The 8,765-nt window shown below is 34.7% G+C and overlaps 1 long non-coding RNA gene across 1 annotated transcript; it reads left to right on the forward strand.

Annotated features, from left to right (window-relative positions):
* Window positions 1–5,685: 5,685 nt before the first annotated feature.
* Window positions 5,686–7,460, forward strand: LOC136032121 (uncharacterized). The gene is made up of 2 exons (XR_010618648.1): window positions 5,686–5,947; window positions 7,065–7,460. It is a non-coding gene; the product is annotated as an uncharacterized LOC136032121 (long non-coding RNA).
* The last annotated feature ends 1,305 nt before the right edge of the window (window positions 7,461–8,765 follow it).

The raw sequence follows: 8,765 nt of genomic DNA on the forward strand, positions 1-8,765 counted from the left end.
CCCTTTTTAGGCACATGTGTTAATATTCCTATTGAAAAAGAATCAGGCACTATACCCAGGTTCAAAATCATTTGAAAAGGTAGGGCAAGGTGCTCAAGGAACAACTAGCTGCAAAACAGCAGGTGCTGAATTGATATACCATCGCAACCGCGCGATTTCTTTTTTTTTTTTAGTTTTCTAATAGCAGTACGGATAGAGCACCTCGTAATTATAACACCCAGACTGTTTCCTTTTCGCTTACGTGAGAAGAAATCATACAGTTTCACACCGAAGCTTTTTTGTAGCCTGATATCAGGAGCCGAAAATTCATTTCTATATTGCTGAACCCAACTATCTCGAGATATTGAGGTCATTGTTACATGAGATCTTTCTTTAAACAATGAAGACCAAAGTTTATTTGGCTGGGTAAGGATAGCCTGAGATGAAGAACGAAAAATTGCACTACGGTGTAGTGAAAATTCTTTCGCGAATTTACGTTTACTATGAATTTGAAGTTTATTCACCCACCCGTCTCGTGGACAGCCAGCTTCAAGCCAAACCGAAAGCCAAAATTTTGCCGAATTACACGCGTTTTGCAGATTAACATTTGTAGACCAGCCTGGTACTTCGGTACCAGGCCAAACCCGTCTAGATGGTACAGCTGACTGTTCAGCGAGACGTAATGCGTGCACAAGCTCACTACAATAAATATTCAATCGAATTCGTGATTCCACCAGATAGTTCTTTGAACTAACCATCAGCAGATCAAAAGGAACACGGATTTTTGAAGCAAGTTCATCACAAGTCGACTGAAATGAACTCATAGACGCACGTTTCCAATCACAAACAAAATAAGGACGCTTCTGGAGCCTTCCAGGAAGAGGCGAAGCACTAGCATTTAAATCAATATTGAAAAACAACGGAAAATGATCTGATGTAAAGTTTGAATCAGAAACAAGAACCTCACTCGGTGTAACTGATCGAGTGTGAATAACATGATCTAGGTTTGACATACTTCCCGAATTATGAACATATGAAAAATTCTTATTCTTAGACACGAGTACAAATTCATCACCTAGCATACCGAATAACATATTTAGCACGATTAGAACTTGAACTGTTTTTACCGCTCAGGTTTTCAAGATCACAGTTAAAGTCACCTGTTATCAGACACGAAAGTCCGTACTTTTTCATTTTATCAATACACTTCGATAGCCTTGCAATACTTATGGCAAACAGTCTATCTGATCGATCATCACGATAGTCTGTAGGGAGGTAAAGGTTCACTATAACCATATCTTGGATTTTGACAGTGAGAAAGTCTAATGCCGAGTCAAACATAGAAGTGGATAGAGAGGATCTAACGTAAGTCGCAAGACCACCAGATGGCCGGCCATGAAAAAGAGAGCGTTTGGCTGCGACTGTAAAAACTTGATGGTTTGGCGACAGGTTCAATAAGGTAAGGCTGAGAGAAAATTTTCTGTTATCTTTATATGGTACTTTTTATTGACTAACAACTTAGCCCAAATCTTTGGAAAACACTAGTTTGTCTTACTACCATTGTTTCGATAGTGTCTTTCTTCTCACTACCTCCAGTATTCGCAATTTAAGGTGACCATTGGGCCTCTGCTAAAGTATAGTAACGCATGCAACTGGTCACATGGGTTCTACTCGTTCTTTCAGCACTAATACAACCAGTGAGGGTTCGACAAGTGTACTATCTTTGGGGGTACAAGTGGTGAAATTTGATTCTCTCAATTATTACCTAACAGCCAACTGTTGCTTACAAGTCCTATTTATCACTATTTATCACTCAAAGAAGATATATTGGCTGTGGGACCGGGTAACTGTCGCAAATATTTAACACTTATAGATTTTAGTCCATCTTCAATTTGAAAGTGGTGCCTGTCTGCTTGCCTGCTAGAACGGAGCTTTCCACTCGAAAGCAGAAACATGCTTTTATGAAACGAAAGCTTGGCTGCACAATTTCAGATACTCCTCTCTGACATGGGCTGTATAACTCCACTTCACTTCGCACACCATAGGCTCTGGCTCGTGGACAAGCAAAACCCATCCTTTTTGGCCCCAGGTAATAGTTCTGCGGAGCTTTCCAAAAAGTAATGTCATATTCGTCAATCCGGCCTGAGGTCCACACTTTCCGTAAAAACCGCAAAAGATAGACCCTTACCAGTTTCCAGGAATAAGCTCAGATCGGACACATAGGAAAAAAAAACAGGACAAAACCAAAGTGTTGCTCTCGCAACACAATTAACTTAGTTTGACAGTTTCCGTCATTTTTGAAGTTGGCGTGTTTCTTACTAGCAGCTGTTCATAATGCCGAAGAACAATAGAAATAACTTTTTCTCATGACGTTAGATTATATCCAATTTGTAGGATAGGATGGGGGGAGATAAATGGCTAAACTAGAAAGGACTAAAAGTTTGATAAAAGACAAATGTCAAGAAAAACATTTCCTGGGCATAGTGAAGAAATAATTTTATTAGACCAAACTGGCTACATAATTTTCAGCCCATTTCATAAAGTATTCGTCAACAAAAATATAGCGGCATCCTATATAACTTCTGGTTTTAGGATATTGGACCTAGGTTCCCTAGCTTCCAGGTTCCTTTTAGGAACCTGGAATTTCAGGAATAGGGTGGGTCCCGAAGCTCCCTCCTACTATTTCAACAACGCTTTGCATATCTTATAATGTCTTATTTAAAATAACTTTTTATTTATATCCTACACTAATTAGTGTAGGATATTAAATTTCAAGCGATAGGATAATAATAGGTATCTGATTGAATCAAGGTAAATAAACTAAGACTTAAGATAGATCCAGAGAATTTGATGAGGTTTCCTTGATGAGATTCTCATTAAAAAGGATTCCAAGATTTAGATTCAGTGAAAGATTCAGTGAAACTTGGTCAAATCCCACCATGACAAGCGTATCGTCATCATCGAAGGCAACTAGGTGGCCATCGGAGATGGACTGGAACCTGGTTTCATCAATACGGTTAAGGTGACACAAACGGTAATAAAACATTGGGAAAAAATCTTTAATTTATAAAAAAGATCACAAATATAAAGAAAAGTATTATACCCATCATACATCCTTAGAAGACTCCATTTTCAACCTTAGAGACATTTAGAAAGTTCTCACCAATAAAAATCTTCCTACTCGACAGATAGAAATAGGTCCAAGGGTGAATGATTTCATGTACTCCTTTTTCGCCAAGTTTTACTAGAAAGATATCATATTTTATGATGTTGTAATCCTTCTTAACGTCCAATAAAAAATATAGCAAACATTAAAAAAGAGTCTATGGCTGAGCTAGTGAAACTAAGGAGCAAAGTACAAGCATTCTTTGTCGGGTTACTGGTATGAAACCCAAATTGAAAGTTTTGAAGAAACTGTCTTGCATCAAGGTTGCTTTTATGTCTAGAAAACAGGGCCTTTTCAAAAGTCTTGCTGAATACTGGCAAGAGACAGATATATTTGTAATCTCAAGAATCACTCCCTGAGCCCCATTTAAATAGAAATACTGCTCTGACACGTTTAAGTGATAGATGGGAAAATACCGATCAAAAGAAGCTTAAACAAGTTCTGTGAAAGATATGACAATTGCTTGTAAAATGAAGTTGAGAACCCTAGTAGGAATATCATCTGAGCCTGAGATGAAGTACCATATAGGGAAGAGAAAATCCTACAAGTTGTTTTGATTAAGATAATTGTTGTTTTCCAGGTCTTGAGTAAAACGGGAGTCATCCAAGGGCTCAAAGACTCTGATATTTCTTAGTCGTAAGTGCAAAGAGAAGGGGTTTCAGGTTAGAAGTATTACAGACTTGACTGAATCATAAAACAAATAAAACCCGTAACAAATTTGTTAGAGATTCAGACTCATCCCAAATTTTTTGAGAAAAACGTAGCTTCAAAAGTTGCAATTTTTTCAAAGCAGCAATGATAAGTAAAACTGGCTTACAATGCACTTCTACTAGAGACAGGCTCAGGAAGGACAAACTTCAAAAGAATAGGAAAGTGGTCTGAAAGGTTATTAACCAAGACATACCTACTAAGAGTTGGTAGAGAAGGAACAATATTATCAATTAGAATGACTGTTGGGTCAGTTACTCCAGTTGCTATAAATATCGTTGGCAGCATACCATAAAAAAGCATTACAGCGAGAAAGTGTAATGACACAGAAGAAGAATCCAAAGGATTTAAGTTAAAATTACCCATGCCAACTCTCTGAATTTGTTGATTAAGAATATTCCATAATATATGGTATAGAACCGCTTGGAGCACGATAAACCTCAGCAACAACCAACTTTTCCTGAGATTGAAGTTTCAATAAATTAGTCGTTCGAAAACTTCTTCAACATTCCAAGAAAAATCCCCACGAATGGAATATGCAAATTTATCTCAAACATGAAGAGCAAGACCTCCCTTTCCTATCTGAACCCGGCTCAATCTTTCAGTCAAACAACCAGGCAAATCAAACACTGAATCATTAGAGACATACGAAAAAGTCTCACACAGACAAACAACATGTGGCTGCAAATCATCCATCAGAATTTCAATTTGTTTAAAAGAAGAGATTAGTCCTTCAGTATTTAGCTGAGACAGCGAGAGCCCCCCCCCCCCACAACCATCCTTAGCAAACCGAAAATTTGTTACAAACTTACTGCTTATATGACAAAAAAGTTAATTCAATCACATTATCATTATTCACAATGGTATTATTTGATAGGCTTTCAACATGAAGCTAATGTCTTTTCTAGAGTAGATATTCGGTTTAATAAAGCGGTGTATAAAATAAAGGTGTATAATAAAGCGACAGTGACTTGGAAATCTGAAAAGTATGATATAGCCATAAATTATACTTTCAGTGCATTCAAACAAGCAAACGTTCACAGAAAAAATAAACCGACAAAATGAAATAAAGCAAAAAAAGAACTCTTTTAAGAATCCAAACAAAAAGCATACATAATCTCAAAAAAATGTACAAAAAATAGAGATAAGAAAATAGAGAAATGGTACAAGATTATTCAGAAGCAATACATAAACGCAAACTGAAAGGAAGTTAATTCGACCTGCCACCTACTCATATGGAAAATTTGCGAGTACCTGACCATAATCTGACCAAGCATTTTAAACGCTGAACTTGTCTCTCACTTGACTGAGAATACCACGACAGTGCTTTGTTGGAGCTTCAGATTTGAAACTTTTAGAGCCAGCAAATTTTGATTGGCTTGCGAACACTTTACGGGCCATCTCGAAAGTAGAAAATTTTCCAGAAATTTTACAGCCCTGGCTGCAAGCTGAAGAGCTGTAAGAGTAAGAGCAGGGATATTTTAAGATGGCAAGTATTGAAGAATGGAATGTTTTGACTTCAAGCAATTTTTCGCATTTTCCAAACCCTTCTAAAAAGAAACATTTTAAAAATGTGCAAAGTCAAATTTTGACTTTTTTCTTCTCCTATCATAGTTTTAGTAGGTTGTTGGTAGCAACTTTTACACGCTATGTAAAAAATAATCGGCAAGCAAAAGAAATTCATAATCTTGGCACAAAGCGGTATTATTGGAGAGGGACTAAAGCTAAATTCCTCCCCATAAACTCAGGCTAAATAAACCATATAAATACACCTCCCTCTGACCCCAAAAATCTACAATTACAGTAAACCTGTATTTTTTGCACTGAGGTACCCAAATATCTTGCTTTTGATAAGGCTTTCTCTTGAATGATATTGTACCCCTTCTTTGTTTTCAATTCATGTCGGTTCTTAACCGCTGCGACATCACACGTCAATTGTAAAAGTCCCGGTATTTTCTCACCTGAAACTAGTTTGATTTAGGAAAACATAGCCTGCATTTTCAAACATATATAAGGACTTCTTTAGTTTACATCATCAGTTGAATCTTTTAGTCGAAGTTGGTTGTTCTCCAAAAATTGCTAATAATGAAATATGTGAGTAGCCTATTCCTGTCATTTTAAATTGTAGATTAGTTTGTTTTATTAGTTTTGCAGTCAATCTGAATCTCGTGAAATTCATTTTCAAAAAATTTGAGATAACAATTATTTCAAAGTAACATGGTTTAGTACCTTAGTGAAACCGAATAAATTAATAGAATTGTAACAAATTATTTTATTAAAGCTGAAATTGTAATGGATATTTAAGATTCGACCAACAATGATAATTGAACTTATCTTGATGCACTTGATGCAAAATAAATCCTGTTAAAAAGATGTCTTATCTTATTGTGTTTTAATCGTTTTTTATTAGTATTGAATTTTAATTTTTATTGCAATTTTTATTGTCAATTTATTTGTGTTTCTGTATTCAATAATGACCTAATATCCCTTTATTTGATTTTTGATAATTCACTTTTATCCTATGTATTTTGAACTTTTTCTCTCAATTTTTATTCGTTTCAGCAGGCTCTTAGAAATGTTTGAACGTTTGGAATTTTTCAAATTATAATGTTTCACTGATTGCTCTTTACTATGGATGATTTTAACAACACCAATTTTATTATATTGTTCTTTTTTTCCTTTTTTTGGCCTCTTGTAATTTTATCTGGAAAGATGAAATCGACGAACCTATTAAAGAAAATCACTTCATGATATTTGATATTTCATTTCATATTCTTCCCTATTGATATCAATACACTATTGACACATTTTATTCTAAACTGCACTTTTTGATAGGAGTATTTGTACCTAAAATAGCTGTCATATGAACTAAATCCCCAAATCAAATCCGAAAACTCAATAAAATTTCCATTAATTAAAATTTGTTACCATTTTCTTTGTAGGCTCTATCCAAAATTCGGGATAGGCTAAGATGGGTGGTAAAACTTATGCAAGCATAAGTTTTATAAATTTTTAGATACATAATTGATATTCCTGTTGAATTCGGCATTTGAACTTACAAATGCTTACATAACACTCACATTGAACTTTTCTCTTAATTTTTCGTGTTGTTCTTGGTGTCTTTTAAGCATTAATAGAATACAGATCTCCAATGGATATGTACACATTTTTAACATACCTATCTACATCAATATAAATACTTTTTTTCTAGATTCTGCTAGTTGCCCTTTATATCACTGCAGTATTAACCAAACCAAATAATGAAAAGGAACCAGCTATTGATTTTCAAGATATGAAAAGAGGGTTAACAGCTAACAGAGGTGATCTTTCCATGGACGATCCTAGTTACAGGCTGGAAGAGAAGCATCTGAATTGGAAGCTCCTGTCGAAGAAGATCTGAAAGGAGCAGAAACCCATCACTATAGTTATTATCCTAATCATTATTATAGTCATTACTACCCTACATATAGTTATGCATATCCATCATATGGATACGCTCCGTACAGCTATGGTTACAGACGGTATTGGGGCTAGAGACAAGGAAGTTTTTAAGCTACAAAAGTTTTGTACGTAATTTATTTTTAAATTAAATGTTTTTTTTCACCCACTTAGTATTATTATAGCTGTTTATTCTGTTCTTGATTATTAGCATTAGAGCTTTATTTCTTTTTTCACATGAAATTTATGGAAAGAAAGTAGTGTTTTCAAATCAGTGTAAAAAGCAACAACAAGAACGAAATAACAATAATTATTATATAGGTTGCACCTACGTTTTCCAAAACTATAAGAAAAATTTAATAAAAACATCTTTTGCAAATTGCCATCCTCCCTGGAAAGTCTTGTAAAGAAATTCTAGGTAGATATATCTATCTAGCTTTGGATAAAGAAGCTGCCGAATTTATCCTTAGAATTTACATGCATTTGGTCCCACCACAAGCCATGAACAATGCTAAACTCCAATCCGAGGCTTTCAGAGACCTTGTTCTAGCGTCGCCTCAGTAAAATATACTTTTCCTTCAATGAACTCATTGAAAATAATTTACAGAAAGAGGTTTCCAAAAAATAATTAAAGAGCTTTAGTAAAATTTAGAAATTAAAATGAATAATTACATTAAACATGCTTATGAAATTTTTTGGGTAAGTAGATGAATTATTAAACTAAATGAATTAAATGTTAAATGTGAATTATTAAACTAAATGAGTTATTAAACCAATATTAAATTAAAATGAATTATGTATTAAAACTGAAAATGAATAATGAATAAGAAAAAACAGCCATCCCTTCTGCTGAAACCGCATAAATAAGAGGAGGACAGCCATCCCTTCTGCTGAAACCGCACTAAAAAGTATTTCTTTTTATTGCCTATTGTCTCCTTTTTGATCCTTTTTTAGAAAAGCAGTCCATATTACTTTCTTCCGTTTCATATTTTTCTAAATATGGGACAAAATTGGAGGACGAACACACTAATGGGTTTCATCTAAAAATTCCCATTAGAGAATTTTACCTATCAGGAATAATAACTAGTAGGGTATAAATTTCCTATACGATTTGTTTTGTAATTTGCAGTTGAAAGGTTTAATAATGAGGAATTGTGTCTACCGTGAAATTTCTAGATTGGAAGTCACAAATGACTTTCGTTTGTGGATGAAGGAAGGGGGACAATTGTAAAACAGGGTCTGATAAGTTGATTTGGGACTTCAAAAAGTTCAAATTAGGGTTTTCGAGCCCAAGGCTCCGCTCCTCCTGTATCCTGTGTGTTGAAAGCACTATTTCACCTGTTGCAGCAGGTGATGGAACCATTACAACAAAACGAAATAATACTTTTAATAGTGGTCTATTTAAAAGATCGAATAAAATAAAAGAAAGTCACGTGGTTATATGTATTTACATCACAATTAATTGGATTTTTCA

The sequence above is a fragment of the Artemia franciscana genome, chromosome 10 (assembly GCF_032884065.1).
Source record: "Artemia franciscana chromosome 10, ASM3288406v1, whole genome shotgun sequence".
In the NCBI taxonomy this organism is placed as follows: Eukaryota; Metazoa; Arthropoda; class Branchiopoda; order Anostraca; family Artemiidae; genus Artemia; species Artemia franciscana.